Source organism: Peromyscus maniculatus, chromosome 11 (genome assembly GCF_049852395.1).
Source record: "Peromyscus maniculatus bairdii isolate BWxNUB_F1_BW_parent chromosome 11, HU_Pman_BW_mat_3.1, whole genome shotgun sequence".
NCBI lineage: Eukaryota > Metazoa > Chordata > Mammalia > Rodentia > Cricetidae > Peromyscus > Peromyscus maniculatus.
The window spans coordinates 53,389,709-53,403,054 of NC_134862.1; positions in this window are offsets into that span (position 1 = coordinate 53,389,709).

Below are 13,346 nucleotides of genomic sequence, written 5' to 3' on the forward strand. Positions count from 1 at the left end.
TTCATATTTTGTGTATGAGTGTTTTGCCTGCATGTATGTATGTGTATTACATGTGTGCCAGTGCCTATGGAAGTCAGAAGAGGATGTTGGAACCTCTGGAGCTGGATGGTTGTCAACCACCACGTGGATGCTGAGAAGTGAAGGGTACTCTCCAGGAACAAGTGCTCTTCCCTGCAGAGCTGTATCTTTGGCTCCCAAAGCTCAATTCTTTTTTTTTTTTTTTTTTTTTTTTTTTGGTTTTTCGAGACAGAGTTTCTCTGTGTAGCTTTGCGCCTTTCCTGGAGCTCACTTTGGAGACCAGGCTGGCCTTGAACTCACAGAGATCCGCCTGCCTCTGCCTCCCGAGTGCTGGGATTAAAGGCATGAGCCACCACCACCCAGCTCCAAAGCTCAATTCTTAAGAGGCCAAGACGTCTCCCACGTCATGTCATCTGTATGCTATTAGTCCAGGAAAACTGGTGATCTTAGTCAATCTTAAGGTCCTAAGAACCAAAGGGGCCAGTGGAATTCTTAGTCCGTGTAATGTCTGTCACAAGTCTATTGTGGAAGGAAGAACTGGGTTCAGAATACAGACTTTTTTTTGTTTTGTTTTGTTTCTGTATGCTTTTGGAATCAATTCATCTCATCCTTGTTCTGGCTCCTTAGATATCAGCCTAGCTTAACATATAGGGTACTACATTGAATTTTTATCTGATTAAAGTTAATGGTTATAAAGCAGACTGCCATTCTAACAAAAGATTGGAACTGGCTCACTGAGAACTCCCTAAGTCAAGAATCAGCCTAATATATTATTTCATAAAGCCAAAATTTACATTTCTTTCATGTGGCACTTAGATATATCGTCAACTCCACACCAACACTTTTGCTATACAGTAATTAAAGGCATATCGAACAGTAATTGGGGTCATCTCAATGTAGTGGTTGCAAAAAGAAAAATAGTGCTCAGAAACTCAGAAGTTCAGGTTTGGGGATAGCATCTCTTAGGAGAAGCTGGAGGAGTGTATTGCAGCCAGAGTCCTAGTGGGAGGTGTTATGGTAAGCCACACCACGGATACCATCTGCAGTGATTTGAAACCATAGGAACAAGTCAGAGGCACTGACTTGTTTGTGTTGAGCTGAGACCTCATGCATGTGAAGTGTTCACGCCACCAAAAATGGTTGAGAGTTGTCACCGGCCCAAAATAGATTCAGGTACTTTTGTCCTATCTCGGTGTATCAGTGGATGCTTAATTATTTTAACAGTTACACAATCAAATTTCTAACTGGACAATGTTGAGAAAGTGACTTTAGTTTTCTTAGTGGTAAGTGAACTTGGAGGTAAGAGTGTGCTGAAAAGACACTGTGAAGCCGATCTGCATGACGGTCGTTAACACCTTAGCTGTGAAACAAAATCCTCCATAAACAAGCACAGGAAATCACCCAGGCCTCTTTGTTTGTCTGTGGATGACACACACAGTTCAGAGTGCTTGACATCAAGATGAAAACCAGCCATCTTTAACACATTGGCTAGGAGCGACACATTGACATTAAATGTGTGTTAGACAGAAATAGTAATAATAATAATAATAAAAAAAAGCGTGATAGGCTCTTTCGGGCTTTTAGGAACCTTACCACGAAGGAACTGGAGCTGTTTCTTCCTGCTGAGAACTAGTCTTGAAAATATAAAAGTTTGGGGGATAGCAATGTAGAGAAGCTACTATTTGACAGCGTATGATAGACCTGTATAAAAAGATTTCCTAAATGAAACAGAGCTAAAGAGGATAGGTTTTCAAAGGGTGGAAAATTTGTTTGTTAGAATAGTGCTTATTCTTCAGATTTCAGTAAATGGCTCTCATGTGGATATTAGAAATTAGATAGAGTCAAATGCCTTCTCTTCATTCCTCTATTGATAGTCACTGGTGGGCGGCCGAAGGCTCAAGTTGGGTTCTCAGATTTTCATTTTTTTTTTTTATGTTCATTTCCAGTTTCTGTAAAACTGTGTTGAACCCAAATGTCTTTTATTCTGGAACTGTTCCTTCTTACCAAACTTACTCTCTGATTTCTTTAGTTGGATGTTCCTCAAGTGTTCAAACACATTTTCTATATTGCTCCAACATCCATCTGATGCCATTTTCTCAGTCTCAGATCATGGTTGTCCTCAGTTTTACAAACCGCTACTGTTTTTCTAGAGTATTAAAACCGAGTCTTTTGCCAGGCATGGTGGTGCATACTCGAGGATGCCAACTGTGGAGAAGCAGAGACAGGCAGATCCCTCTGGCTTCCAGGATAGTCAGAGCTACCTGGTGAGGCCCTGTATCATAAAATAGAGGAAAATCATATTCTGTTAAGTTTTTCATACGTATAACTTGCTTTTTTTTTTAAAAAAAATATGGCTACCATCACAAAAAGGTAGTATATAGTCTTAGTCAGGTCTTCTATTGCTGTGATGAAACCCCATGACCAAAAAGCAAGTTGGGGAAGAAAGGGTTTATTTGGCTTACACTTCCACATCACTGATCATCATTGAAGGAAGTCAGGATAGGAAACTGGATGCAGGAGCTGATGCAGAGGCCATAGAGAAGTGCTGTTGACTGGCTTGCTCCCAATGGCTTGCTCAGCCTGCTTTCTTATAGAACCCAGGACCACCAGCCCAGAGATGGCATCACCACAATGAGCTGGGCCCTCCTGCACCGATCGCTAACTAAGCAAATGCCCTATAGGCTTGCCTATAGCTTGATCTTATGGAGGCATCTTCTTAATTGAGTTCCCTTCTCTTAGATGAATTTAGTGTATGTCCAGTTGTTATAAAACTGCCCAGTGCAATAGTGAAAACAGAATGCTGAAAAAACTCAAAGGGATTTAATTTCTGGTTATTCCCCCACTGCTCTAGCTAGCATCTGAATTCCTATTAATTAACATTTTCCCCTCTGTATCTGCCAGGGCCCCATGAGAAAGACCAAAAACAACAACAACAAAAATCAGAGCAAGAAAGGTTTCATATTTTGGGCTGAGCATGATGGTGGCATGCCTATAATCCTAATACTCTGCAAATTCAGGCAACAGGATTCTGAGTTCTAGGCTAGCCTGGGCTATATAGTGAGACCCTGTCTCATTCTCCCTTCTTCCAAGAAAAAGAAAGTTTAAGTGAAGAATGATGGCACACACCTACAATCCCAGCCCTTTGAAGTTGGAGGCAGGAGTGTCAGAAATTCAAGGTCATCTTCAGCTACGTAATGAATTTGAGACCAGCTTTGGCTGCCGGAGACTGTCTCGAAACTACAAAAAAAAAAAAAACAAAAAAAAAAAAACAAAAAAAAAAACAAAAAAAAAACTACTTGATTTGAAAATAAGTGGAGAGTATCTAATCTAGGACCCTAGACTTAGTGTTCTTTTCACCAAGTCGTAGCTAAAGGTTGGGCAAACCTAAGGCTTATTTATGGTGAAGCAGCATTTATCGGAGAGAAGCAATAATGGGCTAGAGAGGTGGCCCAATGGTTAAGAACACACACTGCTCTTGCAGAGGACCCAAGTTGGAGTCCCAACCCCCACATCACGTGGCTCACAACCACCTGTAACTCTGCCTCTAGGGGATCTGATGCCTCCGTAGTCATCAAGGCCTCATGTGCACATACCCACACATGTACATATAATTAAAAATAATAAGTCTTTGAGGTGGGAGGAGAGCACACACGGTAAGATAGCTCTTACTGCACGAAAGCAGAATCTCCCCGTGGTCGTGATATTCACTAGCAGAGGAACCTGAAGTGAATCACTGCGTTTCCCTGTGCATTCATTATAAAGGAATTGCAGTGGAGATCCGGTACGTGCTCTCTGATTGATTCTAGCATCCTCTGATTCTGTAACCAAGAATTGCTTATGCAGATTGGGTACAAATCATGTCTTATATAAGTTGCAATGCTTCCCCAGGGACTACCAAGAGATATGACTGTGTGTGATTTTCGATTCTATTTTAGACTCCTCACTCGCTCCACATGAGCGCCTAGGAACATGTCAGCAGGTAACAGATGGCTTGAAAATCAGCTTAAATTAGCTTCATAACCAAAGCCATCAGCTTGTCAATTGCAGAATAATTTTACTCTAGAGCTAGAAAAATCATTTGTTGGTGAGCTGACCTTGTCCTGACGAGTCTCCTAGGACTCATTTAAAATGGCATACAAATACCATGCTAAAGACTTTAGGAAGCTTGTTTGTTATGCCTTTGAATGACAGGCTTCCACAAGGAACGGTCCAATACTGAGTTCCCTTTACTATTCCAGTGAGGTGTGTGATATTTGCTGCCTCAACAGCAAAATCTGCAAATTTAGCAGTGTACAGGCTATTTTTTTCCTAAGTCATGTGTCAGCAGTTTGGGAAAATTGCCATTGGGGAAAACCATCTCCTTTGGTTGAAGTTGCAAGCTGAAAACTCAGCTTCACACAGGCAAATGGTAAGTCCAATAAATTTTAACACACCAGGACTCAGACCTCGGGACAAGAAACTGGTTTAGGTCAGGAAGCAGGGAATGGCATTGGCAAGGAAATTGACAGTAGAGCTTTGTGAATTAAGTTCAGCACTAGCTGAGTAAACAATAGAAGTTGTGGGAACATATAGAAAATGACTGTAGAGGGATGGGAAATGATTGGAGAAGGTTTACTTGAGCATGGAATAGTGTGGCGCTTGCCTTCATTCTTAGAAGAGAGATGCTGGAACCCAAGTTCTCAGAGGAATGGTGTGAGGCCTCAGGTGGTGATGGATCTCTGACCTCGGCCTCTTGGTGTGCTCTAGAGACTCAACTCATATGAGTTAAATAAGATAGAATTTACTGATGTTTATATTTGGGGGATCCAAAGGGTGGGCTGGGCCTTTGACTGGCACTAAGCTGTCTCCACACTGTAGTCGGACTTTTTAGTCAGGACCATCGGCTCCCCAATAACAACATGGAGATTTATTATGAAAGCTCACCTGATAGCTTAGGCTTGTTATTAGCTAGCTCTTATCACTTAAATTAACCCATTTCTATTCATCTATGGGCTGTGCCCCGAGGCTCATTTACTTCATCTACATACTGTCCACCCTGCTTTCCTGCTTCCTCTGTGTCTCTTCACAGCTCCCCCTTCTTCTTTCCAGCATTCTCTGGGCCTGGAAATCCTGCCTAGCTATTGGCTGTTCAGCTTTTTATTAAACCAATTAGAGTGACACTTTTTCACAGTGTAATCAAATATCTCGGAACACCACACACTAGGTGATTTCACGTTTTAGCCGTGCTTCTCTCCAGCATTGGTTTCAGTCTATTTGGAAGCTCCTGGTACAGAGTAGAGAGGTCATTCCTAAGCAGCTCTGCGGGTCTACCTCTTTCCTCCTTGTCAAGCACAAACAAATCCTGAGGAACAGTCAGAATGGTGCTAGGTCACTAACTCACTTCTGACCAATCACCATACCAAGGAGCTGGTATACCCTTCTTGGCCCGTCTGAATCTCTGCTTATGGATGGGTCATGACTGACCATCCATCAGGACCACTAGCTAAAGGAACATTGAGTTTTCTAAAGTAGGAAGGTTGAGGCAGACAAAAACATATGTCTACTTGAATTTTTTCCTGAAATTTTAAAGAGTGTCTTGACATTTAACATTGAATCTAAAGTTAAGGAACTAAAAACAAAGGTGGTCCCCTCAACAAAAATTTTAAATTAAAATTTTCAGAATTGTTATTCTAAAATTAGAAAACAAGAAACAATCAAGACTAGATAAAACTTGAATCGGGATAAAACCTGTACTTTGGATAAACTTGGATAAAACCTTGTATTGATTTCACATTTCCCCTGTAAACTCATTAAACTATGCATCATGAAATATAAATTTATAAATACAAAGTGACTGATAATTAAGATAACAATTCAGATAATCATGAGTTAGGCAATTTTCTCACAAGGGGCATTATCTGTTCTCAATGATTATTTTTAGTTTCCACATGTGTAGGGACCTAGTACAACCCATAAGATATGATTAGTCTCTCTGTGAAGCTGACTCTGAGGTGGATGAAATGCAGATTCATAAGGAAGGGAGGGAGGCAGAATGGGTCAGAAGGAAAAACTCATCTGCCATGCTATGGCTGCTGGGGTCTCAGTGTATCCTGCGGGAGCTTCACAGACAGCATGGCCCTCAGAGTTGTCCAACACAGGGGCAGGCTGGTTAGCGTGGGGAAGAGGACATACATATGCTCCCTCAACTGCAGGTAGCTCCTGAGGAGGGGGTCAGCTGCATCTCCTTGGTAGACAGCACTGCTGGAAACAGGGTTTGGGCCTCAGAGCTGCAGTGGTATCCAAGGGCATGGTGGCATTCACTACGACTGCTGCTTGAAAGACTTTTTAAGGCTCTACCCAAATGTCAGATCTATTTTCATTATGGTTTCCAGGCAGGAGCAGTCTCTTTGGCCAGAAAACCTTTAAAATGTTTTCATTGTCAGAACAAATAAGAGAACAAAGTGGCTGGACCAAGAGCATTAATCTTTCTTGGAGGAGGCAGCCATCCAAGACAACACAGAGTGAGTGAGATAATTCCAGAGAGGGAGCACACAGAGCCTTATAGTCACTCCCAGGGTCAATAAGCAACGACCTATTTGTTCAGGGTCTTAAAGAAAGGTTTAAATATTCCAGTCCAGAGAAAACAGGACAGAACTGTTTGGAGCAGACAGAAGACACAGTACCCAGAGTTCATCCCTTGTCTAAATTGCTTGGCATCAACAGACCGGTAGTGAGCAGGGCCTGGGATGGATGTCGTATTATGCTTTATTTATAATAACTGTTACTACTCAAATGCTGTGTTTTGTTTCTCCCTGAAGATCTTTTCATATGACTGTGTTAGGTCAAAAAAGAAGATAGTCAATAGCTGTTTTTAGCTTCTCTTTATAGCAACTGACCTCCATCTCACATTCTCCTGGTCTCTCTCCATCAGCCACTCCACTGTCAGCTAAATATGCCCTTTGCCTTTGTTCTAAGCCTGGTCCCTTGCAAGATAACATCCCGGTTCCTTTGACTATCAGAAACTGGAAAGGGTGGGACACACCACTGTCCAGCTTTGTCCTCTGTGTTAACTGCTCAGAAGACTGGGGTTAATATTAGAGTTTAACTGATTGGTTGTGGTGACTTGTGGAGATTACATCATAGCAGGAGAAGAAAACTACCCCTAGGTGTGACTTTCCTACATAATTCAAAGGAAAATTGCGTGAGACGTGAAGCATGCTGGAGGTCAGTTACTTTGTGGTTGCCCCCGACCCTTTACCTTTGTTTCAGACTGGGCTTCTTCATGAAAGCATTGTTTCTATGATTTCCTGTGGTTCCTCAAGTGTTTGTTTTCATAGTAATATTTACTCATGGGTGCTGGGATTCCCTCTGGGATTCATCCTCTTCTCAGCAGTATCTTGCACCTCTCTCTCTCTCTCTCTCTCTCTCTCTCTCTCTCTCTCTCTCTCTCTCTCTCTCTCGTATGTGTGTGTGTTTGTGTGTGTGTTGTAGTGTATGTGCATATGTGGGCAGATGGCAGTGCCCATGGTGGGACATAGAGTGGCCAGAGAAAGATTCTGGTGTGTTCTTCTATTGATCTACACTATGTTGTTGTTGTTAATATTATTGGAGAAAGAGTATCTTATTGAACCAGAGGCTCACTGTTTTACCAGGCTGACTGGCTAGTGAGCCCCCAGGATTTATGTATCTCCACCCAGAAAAGCTGGGGTAACAGGTAGGTTTGGCCATGCCCAGCTTTTACGTGGGTGCTGAGGATTTGAACTTGGGTCTTCTTCATCGCAAGTGCTCTTGCTCACTGAGCCATCTGCCTAGCTTCTGATTAGTCTTTTCAGGATGACATTTTGAAGTACTAAGGCAGAAGAGTCTCCGGGAGATGCTGATGTTCTAAGTCCCTAAAAGGTGTCACTGTGGCTGTGCAAGACAGAGACTTTGGTACCTCAGGACCCTGACGACCAGACCAGACACTGGAGATTGATCCCATTTAAAGCTTCCCACTTACTGTGAGCCACGGACTTCTTTATCCTTACAATTGCTTAACAAATAAATATTTAATTTAATATCACCCTCCAACCCCCATGAGAAAGAAGAAAAGCCTCAACTGTACTTTTTAAGGACAGACTAAACGCTTACAAAAGAATAAAAGTGTTCTCTCATTGTCCCATAATGTACATCCAGATTGTTTTACAAAGGTGTAAGTGATGACATGACCAGAGTGTTCCCTTTGGTGTATTCGGTTCTTCCTCCCCATTTCCAACTGTGCAGATTTGGGTTTCTCTGACATAAGAAGCTGAAAAGTTCCTGGGTTTTTCTGACATTACTGCTTCTACTTCACGACAAAATTCAATTTGAAATTACCTTCATTATTTGTTCTAGAGTCCCTGTTGGGAAATTAAGGGAGGAATATAGCCACTTACATTCCTCTACATGCTGTAAATTTTTGTATATTTAGTGTTTGTTAAAGTTTGTTCAGTTATTTTCTACAGATTCTTCTGTTACCCACAAAGTCCCCCACATGGTGACACAAACAGATGCCTAAACCAAATGGACCTTGTTATAGTCTTACCAGATAGGTAATCCTGTTACACAATCATATCCAATTGTTTTAAAATAAAGAAGCAGCCTAGAAAATGTAGGTGATACACAGCATTTATTTAAAATCAGCTTTGGAACTTCATTGAATTGTTTACTTTATTATTAGGTGTCTTCTTTTTGTTTCTGAAGTGCTTATCTGCATTGAAGCACAGTGAGCACTATGTGGGCTGGTGATGCTGAACAAGAATTTGGAAGGAGGGAACTGGTTTGGGGGTGGATGCATAGGGGGGACTTTTTAGGAAATACAACTCAAGACTCAGAGCCAAATTAGGTTTGTTGTGTAACTAAAGTAGTGGGGTGAGGTGAAAATTAATCAAGTGAGGGCATGTTACAAAGAATAAAATAGACATTTTTAAAGGTTGGGAGTAAATATATATGGAGAATTATGACACCAGAGAATGCATAAACATTTGGTTTAGACAGCAGGCTGGGTGGTGGTGGCTTTCATCCAAGGCAGTGATAGAGGAAAATTAGGGCTAGAGATGGTAGTGACATGGTGAAGGGTATAGTGTACACAAGCCTTGGGCTTAATTCCAAACAGTAAAAAAAAAAGTGGGGGGAGGCACTGGAGAGATGGCTCAATGGTTAAGAGCACTGGCTGTTCTTCCAGAGGACCAGGGTTCAATTCCCAGCACCCACATGGCAGTTCAAAACTGTAACTCCAGTTCCCTGGGACCTGACACCTTCACACCAATGCACATTAAAAAAAATGAGACTTAGAAAATAAGGGAAGATTTAATTTCAGAGTATTTAGGTCATGTTAGTTAGAAATCCTCAGTAGGGGCCTGGACAGATGGCTCAGTGGTTAAGAGCACTGACTGCTCTTCCAGAGGACCTGGGTTCAAATCCCAGCACCTACATAGCAGGTCACAACTGTCTGTAACTCCAGTTCCAGGGGACCTGACACTCATGGCAAAACACCAATGCACATAAAATAAAAATAATTTAATTAAAATCATCAGTAAGTAATTGGATGTAGAAGTTCTGAGTAAAAAACGAGGGTTTGGACTGGAGATATGGGTTTTGAGGTATCTATCAATGCAGGCATGTGATTAAAAGAAATGAGTTATAAAAATGATTAGAATGGGAACAGAAGAAATGCAGTGAGAATCTTGAAAAATATTCATGGTTAGGGAATAAATAGAGAAAGAGGAACTCATGGGGAATAACATCAAGAGACTAATATAAGAAGGAAACCTGTCTTTAGAACTTTTGATTTCTATTTTTTAAATCTCTAATTTTTTATTTTTGGTATTTGCTTAAATAGATATGAGATTGGGACAGTGTGCAAAGTTTATAAATGTATTTTACATGTGCTTTGCAGTTTTTGATTTTTCTTTTATTGAAAATAGTCTTTTCTCATACAATATATCCTGTTTACAGTTTCCTCTCCCTCTATGTCTCCCAGTTTCTCCCCACCTTCTGTCCCTTCCAGATTCACTTCCTTTTGTCTCTCACTAGAAAAGAACAGGCTTCTAAGAGATAACAACCAAACATGACACAATAAACTAGAAGAAGAAGAAGAAGAAGAAGAAGAAGAAGAAGAAGAAGAAGAAGAAGAAGAAGAAGAAGAAGCAAAAATCATCTTTGAAATTGAAAAAGACAATCCAACAGAAGGAAGAGCCCCAAGAGCTGGCACAAGAATCAAAGACCCACTCATTTTCACAGTCAGGAGTCCCACGAAAATACTAACCTAAAAGCTATAATGTATACACAGAGGACCTGGTACAGACCCATGTAGGCCCTGTGCTTGCTGCTTCAGTCTCTATAAGCTCATATGCACTTTGCTTAGTTGATTCAGAAGAACCTTGTTCTCCTGGTGTTCACCATCCCCTCTGGCTCTTACGCTTTTTCTACCTCCCCTTCAGTGGGGTTCCCTGAGCTCCAAGGGGAGGTATTTGATGGAGAGATTCCTCTTAGACTCTTTTCACATAGCATAATGTCAGGCTGTGGATCTCTGCATGTGTTCCCATTTGCTGCCAGAGGAAGGCTCTCTGATGATGACTGGATAAGGCACTGATCTATGAATATAGCAGATTATCATTAAGAGGCATTTTATTACTATATATATTTTTAAAGGCAAGGAGTGTTTGGTTTTATCCCACGTCTCTGGGTTGTCTAGTCTCTGGTTCTTAGTCACCCAAGCAGTGTCAGGTGTGGGTTCCTTCTTTGTGCAATGGGCCTTAAGTTAAATCAGACATTGGTTGGTTATTGGTGAAATTATTAAGGCCACTCCATGTAGGTAAAAGGAAGATTTATTTAGTGGGTAACTTACAAATGAAGGGATAGGTAGGTTGCGGGGTCTGGGAAAGGTGTATCGTAGTCCAGCGGTGTTCTCTGGAGCTCTGCTCGGTCCACCTCCACCGTCCAGGGTCCAGGCACAGAGAGAGCGCACTGGCCCATCCAGATCTCGGGTCTCCAGGCGCCTCCCTTGGCCCCGCCTTATAGGTGTGACAGTTGCCGAAGCCTCAATGGGGGTTGGAACTTCCAGATGAAAGCTGGAATGGCTACCCACTACAGTTGGTTACTCCTGCAAGTTTGTGCCACCATTGCCCCGGCATATCTTGCAGGCAGGACAGGTTGTAGGTCAAAGGTTTTGTGGCTGGGTCAGCATCTACATCTGCATCTCTCTTTTGGTAGCCTGCAGAGTACCTTCCTGAACCAAAGAGACTGCAATGTAGAAGTAAAGGCTTCATGTAAGCACCAGATCAACTTCTCCATGTTCAAGGAGTTGTGTGGGTGTTGTCCTCAGCCATGGGACCTCCAATATCAGTTTGTGGAGTGCAACCCATCATTTTAGCAACAGCCTGGATTGTTTGGGGATTTTCCTATGACCCCCTTAGCCAACAACTCAATTGAATCAACTCAGCCCCACTCCTGGAAGCTTCATTTGGTAATAAGAGATTGTTACCAGTTGAGACTCCATATCCCCATTATAGGAAACCTCATTAGGATCACCTTCATAGATTCCAGGAAGTTTCCACTGCACTAGGTTTCTATAGCTTCCCTCAAATGCCCCTCAATTCCAGCTGTCTCTCCCCACATACTCTCCCTCTACCCTATCTCCCCTCCCCAACTGATCCTCTAGTTCCTGTCACCACCTGCCTCAGTTCACATAAAAACTTTATTTCTTCCTCCTAGGGAGTTCCATGTGTCTACCCTAGACCCTCCCACTACACCTAGCCTCTCTGGGTCTGTGAATTGTAGCTTGGTTATCATTTACTGACTAATACATATGTATTAGTCAGCGTTCTCTAGAGTCACAGAACTTATGGAATGAATCTCTCTCTGTCTCTGTCTCTCTCTCACACACACATATATACATAATATATAAGAATTTGTTGGAATGACTTACAGGCTGCAATCCAACAGTGATTAGCTGTGAATGGAAAGTCCAAGAATCTAGCAGTTGCTCAGTCCCATGAGGTTGGGTGTCTCAGCTGGTCTTCTGTATATGCTAGAATCCCAAAGAAGTAGGCTCCAATGCCAGTGTAGGAATAGATGAGCTTCCAAGGTGAGGGTAAGCAGGTGAAGAACAACAACAAAAAAAAACCCTTTCTTTCATTGTCCTTGTATAGGCTTCCAGTAGAAAGTGTGGCTTCTTACCTTAACATCCAGGTGAAAAGAGTGTGTCTTCCAGCCTCAAGATCTAGATCAAAAGGCATGTTGTCTTCTTGCCTCAAGATCTGGTTCACAAGTGTACCCTCCATTTCTGGATTGTAGCTCATTCTAGATATAGTCAAGTTGACAACGAAGAAAAGCCATCATAATATATATAAGCAAATATATACCATATTTATGTTTCTGGGTCTGGGTTACCTCACTCAGGATGATTTTTTTTTTCTACTTCCATCTATGTGTCTGCAAATTTTATGTCATTTTTTTAAAACAGCTGACTAATACTCTATTGTGTAAATGTACATTTTCTTTATCAATTTTTCTTGTTGAGGGACACCTAGGTTGTTTCCAGTTTCTGACTATTATGAATAAAGCAGCAATGAACATGGTTGAACAAATGTCTTTGTGGTAGAATGGAACATCCTTTGAGTATATAGCCAAAAGTAGTGTATATAGCTGGGTCTTGAGATAATTCAACTCCATCTGTAGACCAGGCTGACCTTGAACTCAGAGATCTGCTTCCTGAGTGCTGGGATTAAAAGTGTGTGCCACCATGCCTGGTGACAAATCCATTCCCAATCTGAGGAACACCACACTGATTTCCATAGTGGTGCAAAAGTGTGCACTCCCACCTGCAATGGATGACTTTTCCCCTTATTCCTTACCAGCATGAACAGTCACTTGTGTTATTGATCTTAGCCATTGTGACAGATGTAAGATGGAATCTCAAAGTAGTTTTGATTTGCATTTTCCTGATGGCTAAGGATGTTGAACATTTATTTAAGTGTTTCTCAGGCATTTGAATTTCCTCTATTGAGAATTCTCTGTTTAGATCTGTACTCCACCTTTAAATTGGATTGTTTGTTTGTTTGTTTGTTTTTTAATATCTAGTTTCTTGAATTCTTTATGTATTTTGGAAATCAGCCCTCTGTCAGATGTGGGGTTGGTGAAGATCTTTTCCCATTCTGTAGACTGCCATGTTGTCCTATTGACAGTGTCCTTTGCCTTAGAGAAGCTTTTCAGTTTCATCCCATTTATTAAGTGTTGATCTTAGTGCCTGCACGATTGGTCTTCTAGTCAAGAAGTTGTCTCATGTGCTCATGAATTCAAGGCTATTCCCCACTTTCTCTTCTATCAGG